The 20,725-nt window shown below is 42.0% G+C and overlaps 1 protein-coding gene across 3 annotated transcripts in view; it reads left to right on the top strand.

Moving 5' to 3' along the window:
* The first annotated feature begins 5,016 nt into the window (after positions 1-5,016).
* The window catches only part of LOC126272078 (RB1-inducible coiled-coil protein 1), a 295,670-nt gene continuing 279,961 nt past the window's right edge, over positions 5,017-20,725 (top strand). For 2 of the 3 annotated variants that reach the window (XM_049974639.1, XM_049974631.1), the window contains exon 1: positions 5,024-5,219. The gene's annotated coding sequence lies outside the window, so the exon portion shown is untranslated. Of the gene's footprint in view, positions 5,220-20,725 lie in introns of all 3 variants that reach the window. The other variant, XM_049974636.1, reaches the window with a different exon arrangement.

The following is a 20,725-nucleotide window of genomic DNA, read 5'->3' as shown; positions in this document are numbered from 1 at the left end:
TCTACGCTTCATGGATGGGGCCTTCGGGGCCCTCTGCCGATCTATATCCGCAATTTTCTGTCGTATCGTACCTTCCGCGTGCACGTCGCGGCCTCATATAGTTCCTTCCAAGTCCAGGAGAACGGTGTGCTTCAGGGTTCTGTTCTCAGTGTGTGTCTGTTTTTAATAGCTGTTAACGGGCTCGCTGTCTCCGCTTCCCGTATGCTGACGACTTCTGCCTTTGCTACAGCTCTATTGGCATTGCAGCTGCTGAACGTCAGCTACAGGGCGCAATCCGCAAGGCGCAGTCTTGGTCTGTAGCGCATGGTTTTCAGTTTCCGCAGCCAAGACCTGCGTTATGCATTTCTGCCAGCGACGTACTGTTCACCCGGAGCCGCGGCTTTATCTTGACGGCGAGCTTCTTAAAATGGTGGAGTCAAATAGGTTTTTGGGGATGGTTTTTGATGCCCGGTTGACTTGGCTGCCTCATATTCGGCTGCTTAAACAGGCGTGTTGGCGGCATCTAAACGCTATGCGATGCCTGAGTCACACCGGGTGGGGCGCCGACCGATCTACTCTCCTACGGCTTTACCAGGCGTTGATTCAGTCCCGTCTGGACTATGGGAGTCTGGCTTATGACTCAGCATCCCCATCTGCATTGCGGGTGCTGGACCCAATCCTCCACAGCGGGATACGCCTTGCCACTGGTGCCTTCCGAACCAGCCCTGTGGACAGCATACTTGTGGAGGCAGGTGTCCCTCCACTGCGGTTACGACGCCAACAATTACTGGCTGCTTATGCTGCCCATGTTTTTAGCTTGCCCAGGCATCCAAATTATCGTTTCCTCTTCCCGCAGTCAGTCGTTCATCTGCCAGAACGTCGGCCCCGGTTGGGTTGTCCGATCGCCGTACGTGTCAAACAGCTTCTTTCCTGGCTTGGGTGTTTCCCTGTTCCACCTCATTTCCGGGCCCCTCTGCGTACACCCCCATGGTGTGTGCCTCGCCCTTGCCTTCAGCTCGAGTTGGCACATGGCCCGAAGGACTCAGTCCCTCCGGAGGCCTTCCGACGCCGCTTTTATTCCATCCTGGCCACGTATCAGGGCTCTGGCGTTGCCTACACGGACGGCTCGATGGTTGCTGGTCTAATCGGTTATGCACTAACTCTAGGGGACCATTCTGAACAACGTTCGTTGCCGGCTGGCTGCAGTGTTTACACTGCTGAGCTGGTCGCCATTTTTCGTGCCCTAGAGTATATCCGCTCCTGCTCAGGTGAGTCCTTTGTTATCTGTAGCGATTCCCTGAGCGGTTTACGAGCTCTCGACCAGTGTTTCCCTCGTTCTCGTCTGGTGATGGCTATCCAGGAGTCCCTGCATACTCTCGCCCCTAGCGGCAGGTCTGTGGTCTTTGTTTGGACCCCAGGCCATGTTGGTATGCCCGGCAATGAAACTGTTGACCACCTGGCGAAAGAGGCCACTAGTGCACCATCTCTGGAGATTGGCCTCCTGGCGGCTGATTTGCGGGCAGTCTTACGCCGCAAAGTTCTCTCGTTTTGGGATGCTGAATGGCGGGGTCTGACCACCCCTAACAAACTCCGTGCCGTCAAGGAGACGACGACTGTGTGGCGGTCATCCATGCGAGCCAACCGCAGGGACTCAGTCGTCCTTTGTCGGCTCCGCATTGGCCACACCCGACTCACGCACAGTTATTTACTGTGTCGTGAGGATCCCCCTCTTTGTCGTTGTGGGGTGTCCTTGACGGTGGTCCATATCCTTTTGGAGTGCGCCCTTTTAACCGTGCTCAGGCAGACTTTTGCAATGCCTGACACGCTCTCTGCTCTTTTATCAGATGACTCTGCCATGGTGGACTTGGTTTTGCGTTTTATTCGGGCAGGGGGATTTTACCCTTTAATCTGAGTGTTTGTTTTTTATTGTTGATTCTGGCTTTTAGCCTCTGATTTTAAACTGAGTTTTTAAAGTGTTCTTGGTGGTTGGCTTTTCCTCTATTTCTCTACGGTCCGCCAACCACCTTCACACGGTGTGTTTTAATTTTTGTCTGGTCTCTGTCAGAGTATTTCATGTCCTGTATCGTCTGCTGTCTTTCCTGTTGTTCGTTTTTTATTCTCTTCGGGTGGTTTTAGTTTTTATGGAACAAGGGACCGATGATCATAGTAGTCTGGTCCCTTTAATCCCACAAACCAACCAACCAACCAACGTCGCAGTGATCATAATGTTTTGGCTTATAAGGCTACAGTCTATTAACGAATAAAATAAGGAACTCTCACTGTCAACAGTCGTAATAGATATTCGCCGAGTTGTACCAATATCGTGATGTTCTGGTTGTTGTATGTAACATTAGAGACAAATTTTCGGAACTATTGTCACAAACATTCTGCTGACTGCCTGGGAGAAGTACAGCGAGCAGACGCAACATGCTGTGTACACTTGTCTGTCTATACAGGGCGCTCCACGAGAGAAGCAAAAACGTAAAAACATAACACTTGGCCTCCGCCGAAAGCAAAGAAATCGATTGCCGGATCATGATCGTTACAAGCAAAGACAAAACCTCAAGTGTACAGATGACATTAAAGTATAAAACGACTATTATTCTAAACAATTGCAAAGATCGATACAAAGACGATCAAAAGAATTACGCGCAATAAGAAGCGAACAGATGACAGTCCTTACACGATGTTGCGTTGTCATTCGACTGATACGACAGTAAGTGATGAATAAAACAGTGTTCTGTAAAATTTACAGAAACGGTAATTTTGACCTCACTGAATGGTCACAGCTCAAGAATAAGTTGCTTGCATTAGGAAATGGTTCAAATGGCTGTGAGCACCATGGGACTTAACAACGGAGGTCATCAGTCCCCTAGAATTTAGATCTACTTAAACCTAACTAACCTATGGACATCACACACGTCCACGCCCGTGGGAGGATTCGAATCTGCGACTGTAGCGGTCACGCGGTTTCAGACTGTAGCTCCTAGAACCGCTCGGCCACACAGGCCTGCTTGCATTAGAAGTCACTGAAAATGCAGGAGAGCTAAAATAAGTGAACTAGGGGTTTTCGTTGTTCGTTGCTAGTAGAACTAACAATCGAGCTGTGTTAAAGTGGCTACAACTGTTTACAGTAGGAGAGAGACAAAAGCCAGTAGTTACGTAAAGCTGTATTGTCATAAGTAGAAAACGTTGTGACTGACTGATTACATAAGTAGCTGCCAAGTAAATACACGCAATACAGGACAAACATTTCATCATTGTCATCGTACACAATGATCATCACGAAAGATTAAAAGCGATTACAACAGCTATTTAACTGTAATAATTGTGCTCAGATACAGTGATAGTAATCAGTGAGTAAAAGTGATAACAAATAACGGTTTTTTTTTTCAGTAAACACGCATGAGTCGGAAAGAATTCAACTGGATGGTTTCAAGAATTTGAAGCCATTTTGACTCTTTTTCGACCGTGACTGTCTCAAAAATATGTAAGGTTATTTTTTTTTTTTTAAATTACCGCTACCAGTGACAAACTTCGTCAACTATTATATTACTTATTTATTTAGCGACATGTTTCGAGGGTTAAACCTCATCTTGAAGCTAAATGGCGTTACAAAAATAGTTTTACAGTAAGGTCATGCTGATATTATAGTCTTTTCCTAAATGCTGTGCGCATCCCGTGGATGAAGAGAGAACTTAGTAACAGGCGATGTTACTTTGAAAGCTGGACTGATGTTTGCACGAAAATGTTGTGTAACGGTCACTCACTTTGTTCTTCTGACGTGGCAGTCTCGTTGTGATGTGTTGCGGATGACCACAACATTTACGAAAAGACTATGTAATATCAGTATGACCTTATTGTAAAGTTGTTTTTGTAATGCCATTTAGCCTGTAGATGAGGTTAAACCCTCGAAACATGTTGCTAAATAAATAAGTTATACAAAAGTTGACAAAGTAGCGATAGCGATAATTTAAAAAAAAACGTTACATATTGGATTGTTTCAGTCGTATGTTGACAAAATTAAAATCTGCCTATGTTAAACTTGCTACAGTTACGAATGATCAGAGGAAATGCCAGTTATTGCACGAAATTATATAATTTAAATAGTTAAAACAGTGATGAATGATTAAGTAAATGATTGTGAAGAACAACATTTAACTGATGGTTATATCACCATCACGTGGAATGTTAAATTTTCAATATTGTGGAACAAAAACAAACTGGTGCTTTTCATCTATTATAATGTTGTTCTACCAAGAACCGACGGAAGATTCAGTTAACATGTTAAATTTTCACTTTGTATTTGTGGACAGTTCTGTGAGCAGAAGCGGAAGGGATAAATTGTGCAACCATTTTCTCGGACTTCTTTTGTAGGCCACTCATTGCTCGAACAGTTCTTCTAAAACCGATACGTCAGCGTTCAGAATCCGAGAAACGGACCGAGGCGTACGCCGGAGTCGGCGACTGCCTCCCTGGTATTTGTTGCTGCGCAACCCTGTACAGGTTCTATCGTGAAACAGATAGTATTTCAAAAGTGTAGGAGCGCAGAAGGTTGAGCCAGGGGTGCCAATTAACGTTCCGCTCCAGACCGTAACGTAATTACGTCATGTGTGCTGCGCATCGCCAGCTGACGTCTTGCTTCTCCGGTACGAGAATAGGCGGATCGCTACGAGTTGCGCCGCGTGCCCTGTAGATGGAGTGGCCAGTGTCTACCTCCATGAGAAGCAGAGACTATTTTTGCACAGTACTGCCGTCTCCCACGCACGCCCGCTGTTACTGCGTCCGGGCGATCACGCGCCACGCGAAGAGCAACAGACACGTGGATGCGGTGACGACGCAAAAATGAGCCTGCAGCCGTTATCTGATGGGCGCGTGTAACTGGGTCAAATCGCCAAGACTGCTGGGCTTTGTGCCGAGAGACTAGCAGTTCAACAATCGCGCCAAGGTCGCGACAGCGATAAGGGAATAGAAAAGTTCGCGCATGCGCCGTACACTCTCTTCGCCGCTCCTTTGTCACACATTCCCGCGCGCGCACCAGTTGTCAAATATGACCAGAGGCGATAAGATCGCGCTGGCCGTTGAACAACCGTTCCGTGTCGGTGCAGTGTCTTCCGTCCGCGAAGAGGTCGCCGTTCTATACCCAGCAGTGTGCGAAGCTCGTGTGAATGTTGGTGTGCGAGTGAAGCGTGATAAGAGTCATTTGCTGGAGAATCGCGACTTGTTGTCAGATGAAGAAGGTAAGGACGACGATCAACAGTTAACGCAGCGCCACGGAAGACGGTAAAAAAATGGAGCGTCTGCAACCACCGCTAAACGTAATGTGTTCGACAAATGTAATTACTTCTATGACAACAGTTCCAATTTCTCTTGCTTTGTAGGATGAAATGACCATGCATAACCTCTAGCCGGTCAAACATTATTACAAGGAAAAAACCACATTCTTCGCTACTTCCTTAAGAATTATTTATTTATACGGTTCGAACAATTAACTCAGTGTCTAGCGTAACTGACAAAGATGCTGTACTTAATAGTTACAAAGAAAAGAGACCAAAATTAAGTCATCAACGAAGATAATTATGCTGCGCACACAGGGCGCATGCGCGAACTTTTCTATTCCCTTATAGCTGTCGCGATTAAATAGGCAAAACAATAAGTTCACGATGATACGACACTATTTGAGTCAGTTACACGCACTCATCAGATACATCATTACAAGCAGTCACATCCATAAGATAACTAGGACAAGGCGTACGGAGCGATTTCATACGGAACAACCACATAAACCTAACCGCAGCGAAGAAAGATGCCAGGTTGAAATTCTCAGGAAATGTAGTTAACTCACAGAGAAGGTGGCTTGTTCGCTACTAGAAATTGCTTGTCGGTCTGGAACCCGCACTTGATGGGATCGGTAAAGGAAATCGAGAAGATCCAGCGAAGATCAACGCGATTCATTACAGGTGCATAGGCATTACAGAAATGCTCAGCCAACTCCACTGGCTGACGCTGGAAGAGTGGAGGTCTTGCATGATGGTGTGGTTCACTGTCAAAGTTTCAAGAACGCACGTCCCTAAAACAGCCAACCAGGACGTTGCTTCCACGTACGTGTACCTCGCGAAAAGACAATGGAAATAAAATGATAGAGATTTGAATTTACATGAAGGCTAACCAACGATCGTTCTTCCCACGAACAATTCGCGATGGTAACAGGAAAAGGGGGGAAGTGACAGTAGTAACCCAAAGTACCCTCCCTCACACACTCTAAGTTGGGCTGTGGAGTATAGATGCAGATGTAGAAGTTTGCAAGGTCATACTACTTAGAAAAAATAGGTACATCAGTGCGCACTGGACGTAACAGCAACTGGAAACTCCGCTGAACAGACTGTACTTTCTGGACACCAGACGTAGTTACGCAATAGACGTAGAAATACTGCACTCTGGACAAAGTGGACTGAAAGTGTCCCTGATCAACATACTGGAGATCAACAGGCACCGCAGAAACCAGCCTGGACAGCTGCTGAATGAGCGACACGACTTCAGTCACTTCTTCATACTGCTAAACCTGACTGACTACCCAATCCCGATTTCTTAAATCGGTTTGACAGTTACTTGTTGCAGTTCCACAATTTTGGATGTATTATTTTGTATGTTTAGTAGTAGCAATTAGTTTCTGTGATGATTTTATCATCATTCTTTGACTATTTACTGTTTATTTGTGCCATTATGCAAATCAACGTCATTGTCAGTTATCGTAGTGGGTAATAACCGTAAAAATATGCCACAGTAATAAATAGCCAGCGAAGCAAGACCCAAAAAAGTTTTTCCTTTTTTTCCACAGTATAACGCGATCATTGCCGGGAATATATCTGTGGGTACACGAATTAAAGGAAATGGAATGAAGCATAAATTGTTGTGATCTAAATTCTTCTCAGGTACTCTAATGGGCTGATTCGACGGTTCAGTGCTGCGCTGCGCAATGAACTAGTCAGTCCACCAGAACATACTGGAAGATGTTTAAGTTACGTATTTGGCGTGATAATTTCAGATTCCAATTATTAAGACATCTACGTGTCCTCTCTTCGCAGAACTGGAATTGGGTCTCATTCTCTGTAATATGTTACATATGTGGAAACTGTTTAAGGTCATTAACATGATTCAGAACGAACTTCGACAAAGTTTATGCAGCACTAAATGAGAAACTGTGACTATTGATGGGAAAATTAAAAGTTATGCAGAAGTTATTCTGCGTCGACGTTTTGAACCCATTTAGTCACAACTAGCTATTTAACAGTAAATTTTTTGTGACACATAATAAACGAAACTCCTGGTAGCAGTACCAATCTTCTAACGTATGTTATCAACAATTAGCTTATCTAGAAGTACGAGTAACTCGCTTATCTATTTACTAAATCTGCGTCAAAAGCCTTACTCAATTAATTATTTACAATTTAATATAAAAATTATGTATCTTATTTAGATTCGTAAGTTGATATTTTTACTTCTATTGAAGTTAGATGTTGGTAGTACTTCTTGTTCCACGCAGTTTTTTGAAAGTCTCAAAAATTCCAAGCCTCTGGTTTAAATAGTTCTTTTGTGCATTAATGAAGTTGAAAAAACGTGTATTTGTTGGAAACTGAGGCCCATCTTATGAAATCACGCCCTGCGTTTCGTGCTTCATTTGTCAGCTTTACCACATACTGCAACGTAATTGACTACTGTTGTACTGAACATCCACTTATTCTGTCACCAGTAGAACAGAAACGGCGTCTGATGAAGCTGGAACAAACAGACAATATTTTAGGCAGTGACTGGAACATTCACTCACAGTTTATGTTTACCTATGTAGTATGCCTGGCTCAGAATAAGAAAGTTACTGGCAGCTATTGTTTACAGGTCAGCTACCGCGGCAGCCACCAGTCACAGAACAATCGTCTCGTGAATGTTGCCGTTCTTCTTATTTTCGTACTTGCTAAGAAAATTGGAGAGGAAGTCCTATGTTAACATTTTAAAAAAAACTTTTGGTGCAAAATATTTACAGTTGTAAAATGAGCGGTTATTGTCAAATGCTTTTACATTGTTTTGCATACAGTACAGAGTTGAGACATGAATCACTCAGTTGAGGCAAACACTTCAAATCCGCGCGCCACGTCCCAATGATTCCACGAAACAAATGGACACTACACAATCACAACAACAGGTAATGACGGCGAAAATACTGTGCTTGACAAGCAATCGTACAAAATCAATGTTTAACGACAAAAACAAAAGGAATGAGTGTGTTATCTCGGCGCAACAAATAAAAACACATCATCAAAAACCTGTAATAGGCCAATCAACACGACATCCAGTGATTCTCGGCTGGAAACGCATAACAAACAGAGAAATAAAATATCGTTTTGCTGTTTACAGATGGACTACCTGTTGACGGCGACGTAGACCTAAAGCTGCTAGCATAAATATCCAATAGCGCCATGTGAGATATGTAAACAAATACATAAATCCACTTTATTTTCAAATGTACTATGAAAGTAGAACCTTCGGACATATCGTAAATAAACAACATAGAATGTCTCATCTCAGTGAATCCACCTAAATAGCTACAGCTGTGTAGTTTGGTACATACCGAATTCACGAAATCTGCTGCTAACGTATCTTATCCCGGTTCATGCACGACCGTAATAGCCCATCATTTTTCTGAACACTGTCACAAGTAGTTTCAGACTGTCTGTCGTCTAAATTAAACTTTCTGCGCAGAGAAACAGCTCCGTACTGTATGCAAACCAATGCAAAAACATTTACAATAATCGCTCATTTTACAAATGTAAATATTTTATGCCAAAATTTTCTTTAATATGTAACAATTTTGCAGAAGGAAAACACACAGTCTCACTAAAGATACAACAAAAAAGTGCTGAAACGTGTGCTGTGTGGACGGCCTGCGCGGTTAGAGGCGCCATGTCACGAATCGCGCGTCTCTCCCGCCGGAGGTTCGAGTCCACCCTCGGACATGGGTGTGTGTGTTGTTTTTAGCATAAGTTAGTTTAAGTAAGTTTAAGTAGTGTGTAAGTCTAGGGACCGATGACCTTAGCAGTTTGGTCCCTTAGGAATTCATACATTTGCTGAAACGTGTCTGGCTGAAAACAAAACTGCAAAAGTGTCTTGCATAAGGCAGAATTTCTCTCCAGTCAGAGAACAAACCTCATCTCACCGGCTGTTCTATTCACTGTTGGGATATTGCCCCGCTCCTCCACGTACCATTTACCACATCGTATTGCCGGAGATTCTCCCAGCCGGTACCCCAATTATTGAGAGCCGTTTTCGTTGTTTCTCTGTGCAGCAATTTTAATTTAGACGACAGACAGTCTGAAACTATTTGTGACGGTGTACAGAAAAATGATGGGCTATTACGGTCGTGCATGAACCGGGGTAAAAGACCTTAGTAGCGGACCTGTTATTAAGTGTAAAACTTACTTTCTTTTAACTTCCTTTTCATTCGGGAGGGCAATGAATAAACTGTTGCAAAGAATGATTGAACGAAGAGGCCTGTTGGTCTCAATCAGTAGCTGAGGTTATATTCATTCCCTGAGCTAGACTGATGACAGTTTCCTTCGAACTTTGGTGTTTCGATAAAATGAGGAAAATAGGTAGGCCTGTTTTGGATTGGAGAGATTATACAATACAGGATAGCTGCGCACTAATTCAAAACATTTCTCGTCATTCATATTTATGATAAAATAATGGGCGACAACTCAGTGTGAAGAATATATCGGCTGCAACAGTATATTCATTGCCCTGCCGAATGAAAAGGAAGTTAAAAGAAAGTAAGTTTTACACTTAATAACATCTCCAGATTTATGTCAAAGTCGTGAACCATTTGAATGTTTAAGTGAACTTTTTACTGCAAGCCTTGCTTTTTATTTCTTGAACTGTCTTACTTGAGCAAGATATGAAACAGGCGAAATACCCTCAGAGTTTTGCTGTTTGGGGAGCAAAATAACTGATCCAGAATGAGATTTTTACTCTGCAGCCGAGTGTGCGCTGATATGAAACTTCCTGGCATTCCCGAGTTCGAGTCTCGGTCGGGCACACAGTTTTAATCTGCCAGGAAGTTTCAAAATAACTGATGGTGGTCGAAGTACAGAGGATAAAAAATCTAGTCTGGCAACGGCAAGGAAAGTGTTTCTGAAGAAGAGAAATTTGTTGACATCGGGTATAGATTTAAGTGTCAGGAAGTCGTTTCTGAAAGTATTTGTATGGAGTGTAGCCATGTATGGAAGTCAAACATGGGCGATAAATAGTTTGGACAAGAAGAGAATAGAAGCTTTCGAAATGTGATGCTACAGAAGAATGCTGAAAATTAGATGGGTAGATTACATAACTAATGATGAGGTACTGAATAGAATTGGGGAGGAGTTTGTGGCACAACTTGACAAGAAGAACAGACCGGTTGGTAGGACATATTCTGAGGCATCAGGGGATCACAAATTTAGCATTGGAGGGCAGCGTGAAGGGTAAAAATCTTAGAGGGAGGCCAAGAAATGATTACACTAAGCAGATTCAGAAGCATGTACGTTGCAGTGAGTACTGGTAGATGAAGCAGCTTGCACAGAATAGAGTAGCATGGAGAGCTGCATCAAACAAGTTTCAGGACTGAAGACTACAGAAGCATCATCAACAACAACAACAACAACATGTAACATATATTTGATCTTCCTTAGCGGTGGTGGATGAATGTTAGTTACAGATATTTAAGTACAAATAAACTGCAAAGGTTTCCAGTATTCATGTATGTGCTAATTATTTTATACCAACCAACATAGCGGAATTGTCCGGGCTATTCATTTTGTCAATTTTCTATTTGAAACGAAAACAAAAAGTGAACTGTGTTTGTAGTGTAACATCCCGAACAGTTTCTATATGCAGGGCGCGGCTGCTCCGCGATTTTGTAAACCTCTTTGAGGCAAAGCCCCTTCATAGCTCCATAGCCGATTTTTGTTTCCGCCTACAGTCGTTTTGCACTTGGCAGTTGAAAGCTGACAAAAGCGCTGCCAGCTGTCAGGGATTTTCTTAACTTAACTTGACTCGACTGTAGGAGTGCCTTAGTAGCCAAGAGTAAACGAACCAAAACTTCATGCGTGATGCGGCATTTTTTCACGCATCTCAACCTTTTCTAACGTCATCTCTCTCGAACTGTATATCGTATGATGATATGTTTCTGGTGCTCCAAACGCACATTCTCGGAAATTTCTTTCTCAAATTACGGCCTATATTTCATAGTCGTAGACTTCTCTCGGCCAAGAATGCCCTTTTTGCCAGTGCGTCTCAGCTTCATCTGGGTTATTTTGCTGACTAGGTAGCAAAATTCCCTAACAACGTCTGCTTAGTGACCATCAGTCGTGAGGTTGCTGTTCTCATTCTGCTACTTCTCATTATTTTCGTCGCTCTTCGATTTATTCTCAATGCATTGCACTCATCACACTGTTCATTCCATTCAGCGGATCATGTAATTTTTCTTCACTTTTACTCAAGATAGCAATGTCATTAGCGAATTGTATTATTGATATCCTTTCACCTTGAATTTTAATTCCACTCCTGAACCTTGCTTTTATTTCCTTCATTCCTTCTTCGGTGTATAGATTGCACAGTAGAGACGAAAGACTACATCCCTATTTTACACCCTTTTTAATTCGAGCACTTCGTTCTTAGTCTTCCACTGTTGTTGTTTCCTCTTGGCTCTTGTATGTGTTGTATATTACCCGTCTCTCCCTACAGCTTACCCCTACTTTCCTCAGAATTTAGGACATCTTCTTGTTCCATTTTTAAATTTTAAACATTTTCCGGGTTTTGTTCAGTATTTTTCAAAATACTACGAATGTGTCTTGATTTTTCTTTAGCCTCGCTTCAGTTATGCGCCGCAACGTCAGAACTGCCTCTCTCGCCTCTCTACCTTTCGTGAAGCCAAACTGATCGTCATCCAAAACATTTTCGATTTTCTTTTCCATTCTTCTGTATACAAACTAATTAACTAATGTAATATCTCTTTATAATCGATGAATTATTCTGATACAGTTGTACCCTTGAATGACGTTTACTAATTTTCTATCTTCATACTCGCAGAATCCATGTGCAAAGTTGTTTCATACAATAGCTATGCCATGAGCGCATAATTACAGATTGAAACTTCCTGGCAGATTAAAACTGTGTGCCCGACCGAGACTCGAACTCGGGACCTTTGCCTTTCGCGGGCAAGTGCTCTACCAACTGAGCTACCGAAGCACGACTCACGTCCGGTACTCACAGCTTTACTTCTGCCAGTATCCGTCTCCTACCTTCCAAACTTTACAGAAGCTCTTCTGCGAACCTTGCAGAACTAGCACTCCTGAAAGAAAGGATACTGCGGAGACATGGCTTAGCCACAGCCTGGGGGATGTTTCCAGAATGAGATTTTCACTCTGCAGCGGAGTGTGCGCTGATATGAAACTTCCTGGCAGATTAAAACTGTGTGCCCGACCGAGACTCGAACTCGGGACCTTTGCCTTTCGCGGGCAAGTGCTCTACCAACTGAGCTACCGAAGCACGACTCACGTCCGGTACTCACAGCTTTACTTCTGCCAGTATCCGTCTCCTACCTTCCAAACTTTACAGAAGCTCTTCTGCGAACCTTGCAGAACTAGCACTCCTGAAAGAAAGGATACTGCGGAGACATGGCTTAGCCACTTACAGATTGTCTTCGTGCCGATTAGCCTGAGATTGGTTTGAAGAATTGTAATCTGAATATTGAGATTTATGACAAAAGATAACTTAGACGAAATTGTACGATTGAAAGGGAAATATACATATTTATTCTCCTTCATACAAAAGGTGTGTATTTGACATTTGAGAATTAATGATATTCATCGATTTATTGCGTAGTTGTTAATCAGAAGGGAACTTCCGAAAGACTGGATACGAACCTGCATTTAATAATCCAAAAGCTCCATTACTTCTTCGGAAGGTTAAACTTCATCAAAGCCATATATCCGCTTGATCTGAGGTTTCCCAACTGATTATACAACTCTCCCAAAATTACGAGGCATTTTATTTGTACAGATTAGCAGACTGCCGCAAAGCATGAGCCTCCAGAGAAGAAAAATCATCGCCTGATTTCACTCTAACAAGTAAAATTTCCGAATCATTTGGAGTGACTGAGCTATGACTGTGTTTCATATCATGAATGACTGACTGCTCGAACGAATGGAGAACTACATAATTACATAGATAGGAGGAAAAATTACACTAACCTCAAACAAGCGGCGAGCCCTATTCTTGGTGTGACTGTATTTCTTCAGTGTATGTTCCACGTTTTCAGGTGAACTCCGAACTTGTTCCTTTTCGTTTCTCCCTACTTTGGCCTCCGTTATTTCAATTAATTCTTAATGTTCTGTGACTTTCTATTAGCCCAATATTTTTTCATTTTTTCTGGTCTTTCTTTCCCTTCTTCCTCAGAGATGTGGATTGTTCGTTTGGTTTTCATTTTGAAGTGGGACCTTTCTTTCGTGTCTGTGGTTATCTAATTTGCAGTTTTACCCTTCAGCATATTTTCTGTGATTTGAAGTTTTCTTAAGTCCACCGTATCCTTAAATTTGACTTTTTTTTGTTGCCTGAGTAGTCAATTTTTTTATTAATCTATTTGGATTCATTCTGAGGATGTCTCTATAAAACTCAATTCCTCTTTTATTCATTGTGTCAGTGTGTTTTTCGGTAGTTCGGTAGAGGGTTGAATTTTGTAAGTGAATTACTTTGTTGTTGTGGAATCTGGGGCCAAGGATTTTTCTTAGTATCTTCCTTTCTTTGATCTCCAGCCTTTCAATTGGGCCATCGTAGGTGATGGACAATGTTTCGTCTGAGCATAGGGCTTTCGGCTTGATTGTAATGTTCTATTTTTACGTTCCATGACAGGGACTTTGTGTTATGTGTTTTTGGTGAGTTGAAACGTCAGTTCAACTTTACTTCTCTTAGACTCCATCGTCTTTTTCTGGAGGACTTTCCAGCTGATCCATTCTCCAAGGTATTTGAATTTGACTAGTTCAGTTTTTTGTTCTCCCACTTTAAGATGTTTCTGTGGATTTTTCATGTTTTGCAATGTCTTGATGTTCTCAAAGGAGATTTTGAGACTTATTTTTTCAGCTCGTCTTTGTAGTTAGAGGCTCTGCTCTTTGGCTTCTTCCCAGGTCTCGGCTATAAGGGCCATGTGAACAAAGGCTAGACGGTTGACGTCGATGTCGGTTTTTGTTTGTTTTTTTGTTTTTGTTTGTTTTTTGTTTTTGTTTTTTTTTCCTCCTAGTTAGATTCCACAATGGATCTTTGCGTTCCTCTGTCTGACCCCTAGTTCCAGGGCGGAGTTAAATAGCAGTGGAGAGAGTCCATCTCCTTGCCGTACACCAGTTTTTGTTTCAAAAGGGTCGGAGAGTTTTCCTATCAGTTTGACTATAGAGTATGTTTTCGTAAGTGTTTCTCTGATTAAGTTCGTGGTTTTGTTGTCTAGGTTTAATTCTTTTAATATAGATATGGGGGATTCCCGGTCTATTGAGTTGTATACTTTCTGAAAGTCAATGAAAGGGATAATAAATGATTTTGTTCTTGATTTTTGGTATGCCATGAGGTTTTTGAGGAGTAAGGGCTGTTCAGAGCTGGATCTCCTTACTGAAACCCTCTTGGTATTATCCGTGTTGATGGTCTAAATGGGGTTCTGCCCTGTTTAGTAAGACTTTAGAGAATATCTCGTATGTTATGTCTAGGAGTGAGATACCTCTGCAGTTGTTGAGGTCTGTTTTCGACTCTTTTTTATGAAGTGGGTAGATGAGAGACGTCTCCCATTCAGCTGGTATTCTTTGATTTGTACAGATTTCTACGAAGGTGTTTTGGAAGGAGTCTATGCCATGTTTCTTTTACATTTTGTTTAATTGTAATTTTGTTTTCTCCCAAGGCCTTATAGTTTTTGAGATTAGAAATGACTGTCTGCAGCTCCTTAGTGGAGGGTGGTTCAGAGTTAGTTTTTTCTATGGGTTGTTCATAGTTGAGGTGGTTTCTGAAATATTCTGCCAGTAGGGTCGGTGGACTATCTTTGATTATTTTTTGTTTACAAGTCTTGTAAAAGTTCCTTGTGTTGTTTTTGATGAAGACCATTGGTCTGAAAGAGGAGTTGGTCTTCTTGGGCTTTTCTTATTCTTTTCATATTTTTGCTCACTAATTTATTTATGCTTAAGAAGTTTCTTCTGTTACGTTAATATTTCTGTGATTGCCACTGTCGCCATGCTTTTCTTCTTAGTTCAAAGTCTGTTACATTCTCCTGTCCATCAATCATGTTTTTGGCTTTGGTTATGGGAGCTAGGTGTTCAGCTTTACTGACTAGGCTTTCTTTTGTTCCCAGTTTTGGTTTTTGCATGTACTGAGTTCCGAGGGAAACTCCTTGGAGTTCATGATCTTTCCTGGGTCATATTTTCTTCTTTTGTGGTTGTTGGTTCCGTTTTCCTTTTTGGGATGATTTTGAGTTTTTATTTTAGATAGGTAATGATCAAAATCTAGGTTGACCCCTGCGCACTTCGATATTTCTTTATAGAACTTTAGTTTGATTGCCACGTGATCAAGTTGGGATTCACCTAGGTGTGGGTTTGGTGAGACTCACGTTTTCGAGGCAGCTTTTTAGAGATTCTGAATTTAAGGATCATGTTGTGTGCTTGGCATAATTCCATCAGTCTGGTGTCATTTTGGTTAGTCCTGTATTGTGTTGGATAGTTTCCAAGATTTTTTTTATTTCTCCTCCTTTCCTATCTGGATATTGAAGTTCCCAGTAGTAGTACCTAGTGTTTTTCTGGGATTTTTTGCACACAATCGAGTTTGCCCTAAAATCGTTCCATGTTTTTTTTTTTTGTCCTTTCTATTGTCTTCATTTGTGGGAATATGCGCATTCATGATGGTATATACTTTGTTAGGAAATGTGGAGGGTCTTTCGGATTAAAAGTTGATAATACAGTCTAAAATATTTTGACTGTTATGAAGATGCGTCTTTTTATAACGAAGCCTCCAGAATCAAAGTTGTTTTCATTCAAGATTCTAGTTTCTTCACAATCCTGAGACTCCGATTGTCTCCTTGCTCACTTTGGTGCGGTTGATTTTCTACCTGGGGTACTTTGACATCACGCTGTTCCATAATTGACAATATTATATATGGGGTGGCTCCTGTTGTTAGAGACACTGCTTTACCACCACGGTTGTAAGCCCTGGAGGTTTATCTGAGCCGCTCCTAGCCTGGGGGAACAGACCCTGACCAAAGGCCCTTTGGATTTTGATTTCTGTGTTGAGCCGCAGGTGGTATTTTATTTCACATCTAGCCTGCATATCTGCAGAGCCTTCCCTATCGACGACTAGGGGACGCTTTCCTCTTCTTCATCCAAAACCACAGCAGTCAGCAAGAGGTCGTCATCCGAGAATTTCACCATCGCGGCCGCTCAAGTGCACTACCACAAGCCGAAAAGAGACTGATCACTGGGAGTAGGCATCACTGTAGCCACACTATCGCTCCGCTCACGGGCCGATGACTACACTGTCACATCACTGACTGGTCTGCAGCTACCTTCCCAACAACACTGCACGACTTGGTACACTGAACCGACAACAACGTCCTTTTCCATGCTCAACCATTCATGATAGTCCTGGTATGGACAGTGTCACGGAAGTTTGTCATCAGGTAGTTTCTTGTACATAGGATCTAATGCTTTTAATATTAGGTATACTAAGAAATGGTGGAACCAATTTGTATCCCTGTCTGCGTATTTCATTGCTTATTACATTACGTATTGCAATGAATGATGATTTTAAGTGTACTTGGTCACCAGAAAATCCTTGAGTCTACATCACAACCACAAACAAGCGATGAATCATCGCCTAGAGTAGCTTCATGGAAGAAGGTAACCCAAAGTGCTTTCCAGTTACTCTGTGTTACCATAAATTTGGACTATCCAGAACCTCACAATGTTTGAAAAGCTTAGCAATGCCTAACAAGATGTCACACCACACATAAGCTTGTACACAAAAGAACGCAAAGAGTTAGCAAGTGCGCGCGGGAAAACATAGTGTTTTCTAACAGGTCAACTCCTAAAACAATTTCATTCCATTTCCGAGCTCTCAAAGACGATGGCAATGAACCCTAACGGCTGAAAAATGAGCTTAGTCACACACAAAGAGGTTTTCGATTCGCTTTTAAAGGAACTCCCTGATGTACACAATATTTCTATTATCATTTTGCTCAGAACACTGAGCATTATTATATGACAAAAAAATTGTATTTTAAGTAAATTGATAAGCGAATAACAATGACTTCAGATCTCACCCCTAAGCCACTAATCACACGTTTATCTAAACATCGAGTACATGCTACAGACACACCTTTGATTGAGGCACTGCAGACGTCTTCTCAGCTTTTATTACGTCAAAGCGTCGGATTTACTTTTATGAAATGTTGGCTGCAGTGCTGTCAGTCAGTTGACCAATATCTTCCATTTCAGAAATTAAAAGAAATTGAGAAATGTCAAAATGAAATATTTTGTCGACGCTGAAACGCAGACATATCGGATTCCGTTTAATCAGCTTGGAAGAGCGCCGAAGAACGCATGTTTTGAGATACTGTTCATGACGATAGGCGGACAAATACGACATTCTGAGACTTCAGTTGTTCAGAACCACAGCGTTGCTTCTGTTGTTATCAGTGAAGAGTTAGACCTCTCCACACATTCGCAGATAAGCATAAGCTGGTGGTTTGTGCGAATGTGTGTCACAGATGCCTGATATGTAGTTTACGTACAGACTGCTTTGTTTGACCGAATTTTCCTTCTTATTGTAACAAAACTTTCGATCTTCCTATCAGGGTAAAAAGTTTTCCTTTCCTTTCTTTTCTTTTTTCCTGATATAATCCGAAATTCTTCCCAACTTAACAGAAGTACGAATGCTATATGCCAAAAACAGTACAAGATTGGGGAAAAATTGTGGCGAATAAAATGACCGCGAGTATAACGTGCGGAATTGGATGTAGAAGGGGAAAAACTTGCACATGTGCAGAGCAAATCCTTCTATAATATGGTAGTTTTGGACTGGGAACATTACCAATTACTTAAAACTGTGCACTACAGACAAATTTTCCGGTAAATGTTAAGGGAATATTCAGCGACTAGTTACGCTGCTCATGTACTCCAATTATATTTCGTAATTTGAAATGCTGTTTAGCAAACCAGTTTTCATTATCAAGCGGTGCCTACAGATACAAAACGCCTACATTTATGATACAGTTTTAAATAAACTAAGCCGCGCGGGATTAGCCGAGCGGTCTCAGGCGCTGCAGTCATGGACTGTGGCGGCTGGTCCCGGCGGAGGTTCGAGTCCTCCCTCGCGCATGGGATAATTTAGCTTAAGTATTGTGTAAGCTTAGGGACTGATGACCTTAACAGTTAAGTCCCATAAGATTTCACACACATTTGAACAATTTTTAAAAAAATAAACTAAAATTGGTTCTCATGCGACAGCATGAGCTACCTAATATGTTCCAAAATGTCGTCCATAAAAACGGAGATTTTCCGGGGCTCAAATCTCGGGTTGTCTTGGTGATAGGCAGGCAGGGTCCAATGTTTTGTATAGGCATTGGACTAAGGACTATTTGCATACCCCAAGGAAGGATCGTCTTGCTGTAACTATCCCACACTTCAGGGTCAAAGTCTGTGTGTGACACACTTCTTCCAGCTTAGGCATTTGGAGGAAATCGGTTGTTTCTTCTTGCATTAGTTGTGGCCTACGGTGCGCCTTTAGGGGCTTGTGGAGGCACTGTTTACTTCATGGGCGGTTTCTGAGAAAACTAGAAAACCATGAGGTTTGGTTACCAAAACTAAGCAGCGGGATCGAAATCGGTTAAACACAGTAAATGGCTGAAATGTTTACGATAACATATTCCTATAGTCCCGATTTCGAACAAATTTGAAAATTTTTATTGATATCGTTATCCTTTTCCTAGGTACAGAGGTTCAAAGTTATCCTACTTGTGCTCATAAAATACGTAAAACCCGATGCGAGTAGAAAACTTCGTGTATAAAATGGCGTAGCACGGAGAAATATGCTGTGCTGTATCTGCTTATCATCAGAAAGGTTCTGGAAACCCCATGTTGTTATAGTACTGAAGTACATGCAACATTTTTGTGCACATAAAATTCAGTCTGAGGTGCAAAATTGTGTGGTTTTGCGCCATTTCAAAACTATTAAAATTTTACTAACCCATAAAGTTCTTATCATATGAGAGACATGTCCTGCTGTAGCAGCAAAAAGAAGGGAACCAGCGGAAGAATGTTCTGGAGCACAAAAAAAGCTAATATGCTCCTGTTTAAAATACACCGACTGAAAAGTAGGGTACCAGCTGCCTCAGTCCTCAGTTCCTTTAGAAATGTTCCCATATTTGCGCTGTCTAATGTAGAGAGAGGAGGAAAGAGTGGCAGTGGGAAAGAGATGGAAAAGTAATGAATACTGGATAGAGACAATGAGAGAGAGAGAGAGAGAGAGAGAGAGAGAGAGAGAGAGAGAGAGAGAGAGAGAGAGGGGGGCTTAGTGGCAGTGGCTCTGTCGACAGTGACAGAATAGCACTAGGAAAAAAGTGAAGGAGACAGTGCCAGAGGAATCGGAATAAACAGAAGGAAAACGTGGAAGTGTCAGAGGCAGTGATAATGAGACAGTGTCCTTGACAATGGCAGTGAGGGAGAGGGATATAGTGAGACTGAGAAGAGACAGCAGAAGTGGGAAGGAATGAATCAAACAGTAGCAGTAAGAGCGAGAAAGAGGGAGACTGTAGTAGTATGGGTTGAGACAGGAGACAGTATATACATAATTAGGTGGACTAAATGAATGAATGAGTGAGTGAGAATGCGCAAGTAGCAGGTGACGGGCATGAGCCACGTGCAGCAATTGACTAGAGTGTGTGAGCGAGTTACACTCGACGAAGTTTGAGGAGTGAAGATGAGCTGTATGTTCAAAAGAACGCAAATATGTTTGCATGCCAGTTTTTTTTTTGCGAAAATTTTTGAAGGTGCTGAGGAAGGTAGAATGAGGCAGCTGATACCCCACTTTTCAGTCAGTCTTTCAACAGGAGCGTACTCGCCTTTTTGGCCTTCGCTAGGAGCATTTTTTCGCTAGTTCATCATGACTGACGAAACGCCGCACATGGGCACAATTATTTAGATTTTGGTAAGATCTGAATATGGTATAGATATTAGCAGTTTGTTTTATATATTCAGAAGTTTACAATTATGTACGAGGAAACGTAGTATCAGATACTTTCCGTCATAGTTAAAGTAGATGGCACACTCCGGTTTATTGGTAGGTTACAAGACAATATAATCAGTCTTCGAACGGAATTATTTACAAAACACTCGTGGGGCCCATCCTACAATATTATTGAAGTATGTGGGACATACAGGGGATGCTAACGTGTGCAAAGAAGGGCAGCACGGTTCGTCACAGGGCACATAGGCACAACATGCTTAAATTAGTGATACAGTTTCAAACAAACTAAAATTAATCATGATTGACGAAATGGTTTGGCTGTCCAATTCCCTCTGTACTATACTTATTAGGACTTCTTCCCATTCACGTATGTAACGCGCGAGGACTTATTACTTAAACGCTTCTGTACGTGGTGTAACTAATCTAATCTTGGCTTCGCTAACTCTGCGGGAGT

Source organism: Schistocerca gregaria, chromosome 5 (assembly GCF_023897955.1).
Source record: "Schistocerca gregaria isolate iqSchGreg1 chromosome 5, iqSchGreg1.2, whole genome shotgun sequence".
In the NCBI taxonomy this organism is placed as follows: Eukaryota; Metazoa; Arthropoda; class Insecta; order Orthoptera; family Acrididae; genus Schistocerca; species Schistocerca gregaria.
The sequence above is the reverse complement of the archived record's forward strand: the minus strand, read 5'-3'. Positions and strand labels throughout refer to the sequence as shown.